At 46.2% G+C, this 9,015-nt stretch overlaps 1 protein-coding gene across 1 annotated transcript in view; it reads left to right on the top strand.

Moving 5' to 3' along the window:
- Positions 1-9,015, top strand: part of caska (calcium/calmodulin-dependent serine protein kinase a) — a 195,624-nt gene that overhangs the window by 73,130 nt on the left and 113,479 nt on the right.

The raw sequence follows: 9,015 nt of genomic DNA, 5'->3' as shown, positions 1-9,015 counted from the left end.
TCAAATTAAAGCTAGGCCGCAGAACCTGTCCCTGGGTGTTCTCTGCGTTTCACCCAGTGCATGCTGGACAGCGTCCGATAATAGTAGGTAAAGAAAATAGATCGATGGGATTTGTGCCAGCGGTGTGTGTGGTTTCTTACACAAGATCCATTGTTCATTTATCGTATCTGCAGCAGCTGGCTCCCTCCTCCCTACCGAAACCTCATCCTCGCAACACACACGCACACCAAACACACCAACACACAACACACACACTGCGGACCCTTCTCCATGCTAAACCTCATCCTCGCAACACACACGCACAAACAACACACACCACTACAACCACAAACTGAGCTTGGCACCCCCATACTAAACCTCATCCTCGCAACGCACACACGCCACATAAACAACACACACAACACACACACACACAGAGCTCGGCACCCTTGTCCATGCCAAACCTCATCCTCGCAACGCACACACACCACACACACACACACACACACACAACACAGAGCTCGGCACCCTTGTCCATGCCAAACCTCATCTCGCAACACGCACACACAAACAAACACAACACCACACACACACCAACCACACACACACACACACACACACACACACACACACACACACAAACAACACATACACAAGCTCGGCTCCTTCTCCATGCTAAAACCTCATCCTCGCACACACACACACAAACACACACACGACAATACACACGCAGAGCTCGCTCCTTCGGCATGCTAAACCTCATCCTCGCAACACCACACACACACACACACACAGACAATAACATGGAGAGCTCGGCTCCCTTCTGCATGCTAAACCTCCTCGCAACACACACACACAGACAACACCACAACAAGAGCTTGGCTCCCTTCTCCCTCTGCTGAAAAATCATCATTCCAAAACGCACGCACACACATGTGCACGCCACACACACTCACACTGACACACACACAGAGCTCTGCTCCCTTCTACCTGCTGCTAAACATCCTCTTCCAACACACACACACACAGGTCAGTTTCACCCCCGTGTTAGGCAGTTGTAGCCGCAGCTGTGTTCCTGCTGTATTGCTCTGTAACGCTGACCGCCGGCTTGTGAATTCTAACCCGCAGCCTTGAGTGTTAGACCTCGTGTATCCCATCGACTGAACGTGATGAAACACCCACTCCACAGGCGGGATGATTCAATTGGAACCTTCGACCTCGGCAGTGAGAACCAAAGTGCAGTCTCTGCATGTGCCGACACGCTGCTGACACAGCGATGAGCAGAAACGAGCGTGGCCCTCGCTCGGCCCCTGTGTGCTCCGTGTTGTTTGCCTCGGAGTTTTAACCGTTTTAAACATAACTTTGATGCACCCAGCAGGAAGAGGATTATGGGAAAGAGAAGGATGGGTAGTAGTATTTGCCAGAGGTGGGAGTCACATGTGCGTTGAGCGGAGACGCCTGGCCAATTGGTAGGTTGGTGGTTTCTATCCCGACTCTTCAATCCCATGTCGAAAGTGTGTAAGTGTGTGTGAGTGTTATCTGATGAGCAGGTGGCACCTTGTACGGCGGCCTCGGCCACAGTGTGTGAATATGGTGAATGGTGAATGGTTCCTGTACTGTGTAAAAGAGGTTGAGTAGACGCTAAGACTAGTAAAACCCTACATAAGACAGTCCTTTAAGTAATTAGTATGATAGTTTAAGTGTCAAGTCACTGTGTTGAGAATCCGTTGAGACAAACCTGCAACGTTAAAGCTCTAGTGCGTAGTTTCTCTCTGCCCCATAAGGTATTAAGTAATAATAATAATAATAATATTAATAATAGTAATAAGTAAAACAAACTGTTGGCGCGTCCACATGACACAAGCACTAAAGCTTAAAGTGCTCATATTCTGCTCATTTTCAGGTTATACATTGTATTTAGAGGTTATATCAGAATAGGTTTCATGTGTAATTTTCAAAAACACGATATTTTTGTCGTACCACCCATGCTGCAGCTCCTCTTTTCACCCCCTGTGTGTTGAGCTCTCGTTTAGCTGCAGAGTGAGGATCGCACTCATGTCTATCTTTAGAGTCACACATGTCCCGTACCAAGGACTACGAGCCAGTCAGAAGCAGAGTTTGAGGGCCCTGACAGTACCTAGGTAAGGACTACTAGCCAGTCAGGAGCAGAGTATGAGGGTCCTGACAGTACTAGGTAAGGATCTAGCCAGTCAGAAGCAGAGTTTGAGGGCCCTGACAGTACCTAGGTAGGACTACTAGCCAGTCCGAAGCAGAGTATGAGGGCCCTGACAGTACTGGTAAGGACTACTAGCCAGTCAGAAGCAGAGTATGAGGGCCTGACAGTACCTAGGTAAGGACTACTAGCCAGTGGGCAGAGTATTGAGGGTCCTGACAGTACCTAGGTAAGGACTACTAGACGTCAGAAGCAGGTATGAGGGCCCTGACAGTACTAGGTAAGGACTACTAGCCCAGTCAGACAGAGTATGAGGGCCCTGACAGTACCTAGGTAAGACTACTAGCCAGTCAGAACAGAGTGTGAGGCGTGTTTTGGTCACAGAAGTAAGAGCTGGACTACAGTAGAGCTGTTTGGAGCAGTTGGAACAGTGTTTTCTGTTGGAGATGGTAAGCCCTTTGGGGTGGGGGCAGGGGGGGGGGCTTTGGGCTTTGTAAACTTAAACATGCACACAACAATATACAGTAGACACAGGAGGTTAGGGAAAAGGCCAAAAAGCATAATATGAGCACTTTAACATTGATCAGTGTTGTGCAACCGTCAACCCGCGGCTAATCGCCGGAGCATGGTAACACGGTGGTTGGCACGGTCCAAGAAACCACTTTTGAAAGTTATTTTCCCGTCTGTGTGTCCAGGGGTCCCTTCAGCGTGGTGAGAAGATGCATCAACAGAGAGAGGGGCAGCAAGTTTGCTGTCAAAATTGTGACGTGGCCCAGTCACCTCCAGTCCTGATCAGCACGGAGGGTAAGAGATCCCACGCTCTGTCTCAGGTCTCGCCGTTACGTCTCTGTCTGTTACCCTTCTCTGCCTGTTACCTACTCTGTCTGTTACCCTCTCTGTCTGTTACCCTCTCGTCTGTTACCCTCTTCTGTTATCCTCTTGCTCTGTACCCTCTGTCTGTTACCTCTCTGCTGTTACCCTCTCTATACTGTACCTCTCTGTCTCTGTTACCCTCTATCTGTTACCCTCTCTGTCTTGTTACCCTCTCTCTGTTACTCTCTCTGTTACCTCCGTCTGTTACCTCTCTGCTCTGTTACCTCTCTGTCTGTTACCTCTCTGTCTGTTCTGTTACTTCTCTCGTCTTTACCCCTCGTCTGTACCCTCTCGTCTGTTCCCTCTATGTCTGTTACCCTCTCTGTCTGTTACCTTCTCTGCTGTACCCTCTCTGTCGTTACCCTCGCTCTGTTACCCTCTCTGTCTGTTACCTTATCTGCTGTTACTTCTCTGTCTGTACCCTCTCTCTGTTACCCTCTCTCTCTGTCTGTTACCCTCTCTGTCTGTTACCCTCTCTGCTGTTACCCTCTCTCGTGTTACCTCTCTGTCTGTTACCCTCTCTCTGTTACCCTCTCTGTCTGTTACCCTCTCTGTCTGTTACCCTCGTCTGCGCTTTCCAGCTGCTCGAAAATACAACGAAACACATTTGTTTTTCCAACTCTGTTGCACACTCATAGTTAATGCAGCGGAGAGGTCAGATTCATTTCCGTGTGTGTGTGTGTGTGTGTGTGTGTGTGTGTGTGTGTGTGTGGACGTCCACACTGGCCTACTTTTTATTTAAGTTGCTCATAGCCACACTTGGGAGTTTCACAGTTCAATCAAAGACGGGCACTGTTCTGTTTTTTTAAATACTTTTTGGGGTTTTTTTTGCCTTTAAGTGATAAGATATTTGTAGACAGGAAACAGGGGAGAGAGGGGGAAGTCATGCAACAAAGGGCGGAATCAAACATAGGTCGCTGCGGTGAAGACTCAGCCTTGGTACATGGGGTGCGCACTCTACCAGTTGAGCTACCAGGGTGACAGGCCAGAGCTCTTAGGCCCAACGGTGTTCTCTATAGCCTGGGGACTGACTGACAGGAGATTGTAGACCCAACAGGGTTCTCTATTCGCTGGGCACTTACTGACAGGAGATCGTAGGCCCAACAGTGTTCTCTATGCCCTGGGGACTGACTGACAAGCTAGAGCTCTTAGGCCTAACGGTGTTCTCTATGCCCTGGGGACTGACTGGCAGGAGATTGTAGACCCAACAGTGTTCTCTTTGCCCTGGAGACTGACTGACAGGAGATTGTAGACCCAACAGTGTTCTCTATGCCCTGGTGACTGACTGCCAGGAGATTGTAGGTAGACCCAACAGTGTTCTCTATGCCCTGGGCACTGACTGATAGGAGATTGTAGACCCAACAGTGTTCTCTATGCCCTGGGCACTGACTGACAGCAGATTGTAGGCCCAACAGTGTTCTCTATGCCCTGGGGACTGACTGACAGGCCAGAGCTCTTAGGCCCAACGGTGTTCTCTATGCCCTGGGGACTGACTGACAGGCTAGAGCTCCTAGGCCCAACAGTGTTCTCTTTGCCCTGGGGACTGACTGACAGGCTAGAGCTCTCAGGCCCAACAGTGTTCTCTATGCCCTGGGGACTGACTGACAGGCTAGAGCTCTTAGGCCCAACAGTTTTCTCTATGCTCTGTGGACTGACTGGCAGGAGATTGTAGACCCAACAGTGTTCTCTATGCCCTGGAGACTGACTGACAGGAGATCGTAGACCCAACAGTGTTCTCTATGCCCTGGGGACTGACTGACAGGCTGGAAATCGTAGGCCCAACAGTGTGCTCTATGCCCTGGGCACTGACTGACAGGAGTCGTAGACCCAACAGTGTTCTCTATGCCCTGGTGACTGACTGATCCCGATTTAAAACCCGATTTGAATACGCGTGCCGTTATAACTGACGTTCTCAACTACAATTCTGAGTTGTTTGAACTGCAGCAATCCATTTAGAGTTATCTTAATGAATAATGCAACAAGGACAAAGCGTGTAAACTGCGTTGTTTGTTTATTCAAAATGGAATGGATCGCAAATGAATCCAAATGAAGAAACGTAAAAAACAAAATGACAACCCTCGAACCAGCTCCCTCCCTCAGACAAATAGTGTGGGTAACAGATCAAGGCAGCAACATAGTCAAAGCCCTGGAACCATAGAAAACTTTCTTGTCTTGATGACCTAATTCATACTGTCCTTCGCCACGGTCTGCATGCCGATGCGCTGGCCGACACGGATATAGGAGAGACCATATCTGCTGCTAAAGGACTCGTGAGATATTGGAAACAATCTGGCCTGATTGCGCAATTATGGAAGACAGTGCTACTAATGAGGACACAATTTAGCGCAGTTTACCTCACCTTCTGGTCAGTGGAGGACATTTACCCTGAGCTACGGGAGAAGCTGGAGAGGCATAGCTTTCTCCCCACCCAATTGGGTTAATAAAGTAATGATTAAAATTAATCAAGGGCCCAGCCCAGCCCATCCCGAGGATAGCGGTGGGAAACATGGACGGGGCCGGGTCAAGTTCTGGCTCGGGCAGAGCATCTAAACTGTACTGGTGACTGACTGACAGTATGGAGATTGTAAGGCAAGGCAACTTTATTATAGCACATTTCAGCCACAAGGCAATCCAAAACGCTTAACATAAAACATTAAAGAGCAATTAAAAAGAGAAAGAAAATAAAAACCGGCTAAAATAGATTAAGATACAAATACAAGAAAGAAGTGTAGAAATTAATTATTATTTATCAGTTGTAGGGACGGGTTTGGGAGGGGAAAGGGAGGTGTTGTATTTTGTGTGGTATGTAAAATGTAAGTAAATATGATGGTCCAAGTAAATAGGATTTGGAATTATTTAATTATTAAAACAAAAAAAGGTAGCTGGGTACCGGAACCGAATTTGAGATACTGGGATTGGAAAAACCAACCTGACATATCGCAGGTCAAAACATTTTAAAAACACAAATCGTACTTATTGGAACTTTACCATTAATTAATCAGATTATTGTTCCCATATTGATTTTACACCCTTAAAAGTATCTGGTAACTTTGTTTTTATTCATGCAATTTAGGAGAGAACTACTTAGCTTAATATTTTCTACCTTTTATATTTTTGCTGTGTCAAACCGAGTGTAGCTATAAAGGACTTTGTTGCTGATCCGGAGAAGGCTGCAGAGCGTCGTCTAGGCGAGTCGGAGGACTTATCGGTTATCTGCCGCGGGCTGAAGGAGCCGTAGAGGGAAGGGAAGGGTGGAGAGCCCATGGGAGGAGGAGAGATTGAATTACAGATATTCGGATGTTTCGGTGGGAGGCGATTCAGAAACTTATTATATGAACTGAGGAGTCTGAAGAGAGAATTATGACGCAGGACTCCTGAGACAGGGGCGGTGCTGATCTCCGCAATTTGAAGTCTTTTAGTTCGTATCGATGATTAAAATGATTATTTTACAGTACAGTAGTTATTTGTAAAAAAACGTTTATACAGTACTTTTAATTGATAAACAAATGCTTGGGCCTGTAAAAATGTTTTGTTCTTTGGTTTCAATGTATTATGGAGTATTTCATCGTATAATAATTCAAAAAAAAAAATAAAGGTTACTACTTCACGGATTTCGCCTATCACGGGTTCTTCTTGGAACGTAACCCCCGTGGAAAAACGAGGGTTCCCTGTACTGGAGAGAGTCGTCTCCCCCAGCTCCCCCCTCCTCAGACTCAGTTCACGGGGGTTGCCAGGTTGAGAACGCAGCATTCAACAGTGTTAGATGCTAGTCTCACATAGCCAGACACTACTCCACAGCACAGCGGAGTAGCTAACGTTAGATGCTGGCTATGTTGTCGTAAAAGCCCGTGGAGCTCGTACTGACAAGCACCCTGTCTCAGTAATTAGTGATAATTGGTAGAATATAACAAACCATGAGAGATTCATTTAAAGATGACATTTAAAGAAGCTGTTGAGCATTTTGGCAAACATGCTTCAAACTATTCTTGACTTGGAATGAAAGGAATATATGTGTGTTTACAGTTATAGTCTTGGTAATGTTTGTAACATTTGTCTTGGGGGAATTACTGGAATTGTTGGGTCTTTGTAAATTCTAGAGTGTGGTCGAGACCTACTCTATCTGTAAAGTGTCTTGAGATAACTTATGATTTGATACTATAAATGAAATTGAATTGAAAGATGGAGACGGCTTAGAGGTTAAAAGGACGCCGAGTTGGATTAACTTCCTCTTGAACCTCATTAGCTTCAGGCGAATTTATCACGATAATAAAAAAAAAGGACAAAAGACTCGTTGAAAAAAGTGACAGAAATGTCAGGAAAAAAAATGCCAAAAGAAAAGTGTGAGCAAAACTTCGGGAAAAAGGTTCAAAAACGTCAGGAAAACCAATAAAAGTTTCATCAAGATTTTGGCCCAGAAAAAAGCAAAAGTTGCAAAGTAGTGTCATAAAGTGTCTGTTTATGACCTAAAATATCTTAACAGCTGTTGGATGGATTGCCATGAAACTTTTGTAGGTACATTCATCGTCTACAGAGATGAATCCCATTGATTTTGGTGATCCTGAAACTTTTTCCTCTAGCGCCACCATGAGGTTCTTATTGTGGTTTTGAGTGAAACCGACAACCAGAGCAGGCCCGATAAGCACATTAAGCGTCTCCTTAGGGCCCCGTGGTTACCAGAGGGCCCCCAAAAGCACTTGAAATGTCCCCAAAAATAGCTTTTAAAAGAGCAAGTCGGCCCATACGCTCACATCGATACGTTTTATTTCTTATTTTGATCCGGGTAAGTCGATTTAGAGCAATTTCTCATTTGCGACAACCTGTCACTTTCACACAGTTCCACATTCAGACCTGGAAGCTGCCCAGTAACACCACAGTCTGACCTGCTGCCACTGAGCAGCTCCACTGGAGCGGTTCTGGGTTCAGTGCCTTGCTCAAGGGCACCTCTGTGGTGGTAATGAGGGAGGGGCTCTTTCACTTATCCGCCGGTCTTGGGACCTCCCTGTACCAAGCTCGCTTCCTTAACCCCTAGGCCACCACTGCCCCCATCTGTCGAATATCTTCTGGAGTAGTTGTTTGTTGATCAACACAAGAGGACGTCCTCATATGTCTTGTTAACAACTCAAAGATATTCAGTTTCTTGTCCCAGAGGAGAGAAAAAAATAGAAAATATTCACATGTAAAAGCTGCAATCGGAGAAGAAAAACAACTCACTTTCAGATCAAGTCTGAATTATTTCTTGCATCACAGCATTTCCGTTTGCATCATCAACAAAGACAAGAAACAAGGATCCAACCCTTTAACACAACATTACCTTACATAACAAGCATCTCAATTACTAAGAAAATCCGCCAAAAAGAGTAAAGCCGCAGACACACGATGAGCTATTTGTCATCGAGGGTGGCAAGGATGCTATTTCCCATTGCTAGGTAACGACATGCTGTTATCTCATTGGTTGCACTTTCAAAAGGTCAGCAGCAACTAGATGAAAGTTGAAATAATTTGAGCGAAATATCCGAGCGGTGCGCAACGCATTGTTGGACGTCCCTGCCCTCCCCCCGTAGGAAATCAATGGAATGGCCCTGTGTGTAATTTGAACGCGCAGACAAAGGACTGCTTGTATAGCTGTATGTCCGGCATGGCATTTGCAAGCTAAGGAGCATGAACACATGCTGTAAGTTCAAGATAATTAATGTTCCTTAGGGGAGCTTTACCTGCCACATTACAGAGCCGCCTTCTCTAATTCTCTCTCGCTGATCGAGTGTACTTAATCCAGCATGACAGGGCGTCTCCTTGGTTTACTTAAGCTTCCACAAGGCAGACATAAAGTGCTCAGCCGGTCGTACTGTAAACTCCCCCAAAAAACGCCACATGCACTGAAAAAAATGAGGTTTTTAACCCTCATGCTGTCCTCGGGTCAAACCGAGGACCCGCTTTGACCCATTCCTATATCAGTGTTCTTTTTACTTCCCCAAAATAACATGATTGATTCC

The sequence above is a fragment of the Etheostoma spectabile genome, chromosome 11, assembly GCF_008692095.1.
Source record: "Etheostoma spectabile isolate EspeVRDwgs_2016 chromosome 11, UIUC_Espe_1.0, whole genome shotgun sequence".
Taxonomy (NCBI): Eukaryota; Metazoa; Chordata; class Actinopteri; order Perciformes; family Percidae; genus Etheostoma; species Etheostoma spectabile.
This window is presented reverse-complemented; position numbering and strand designations above follow the sequence as displayed.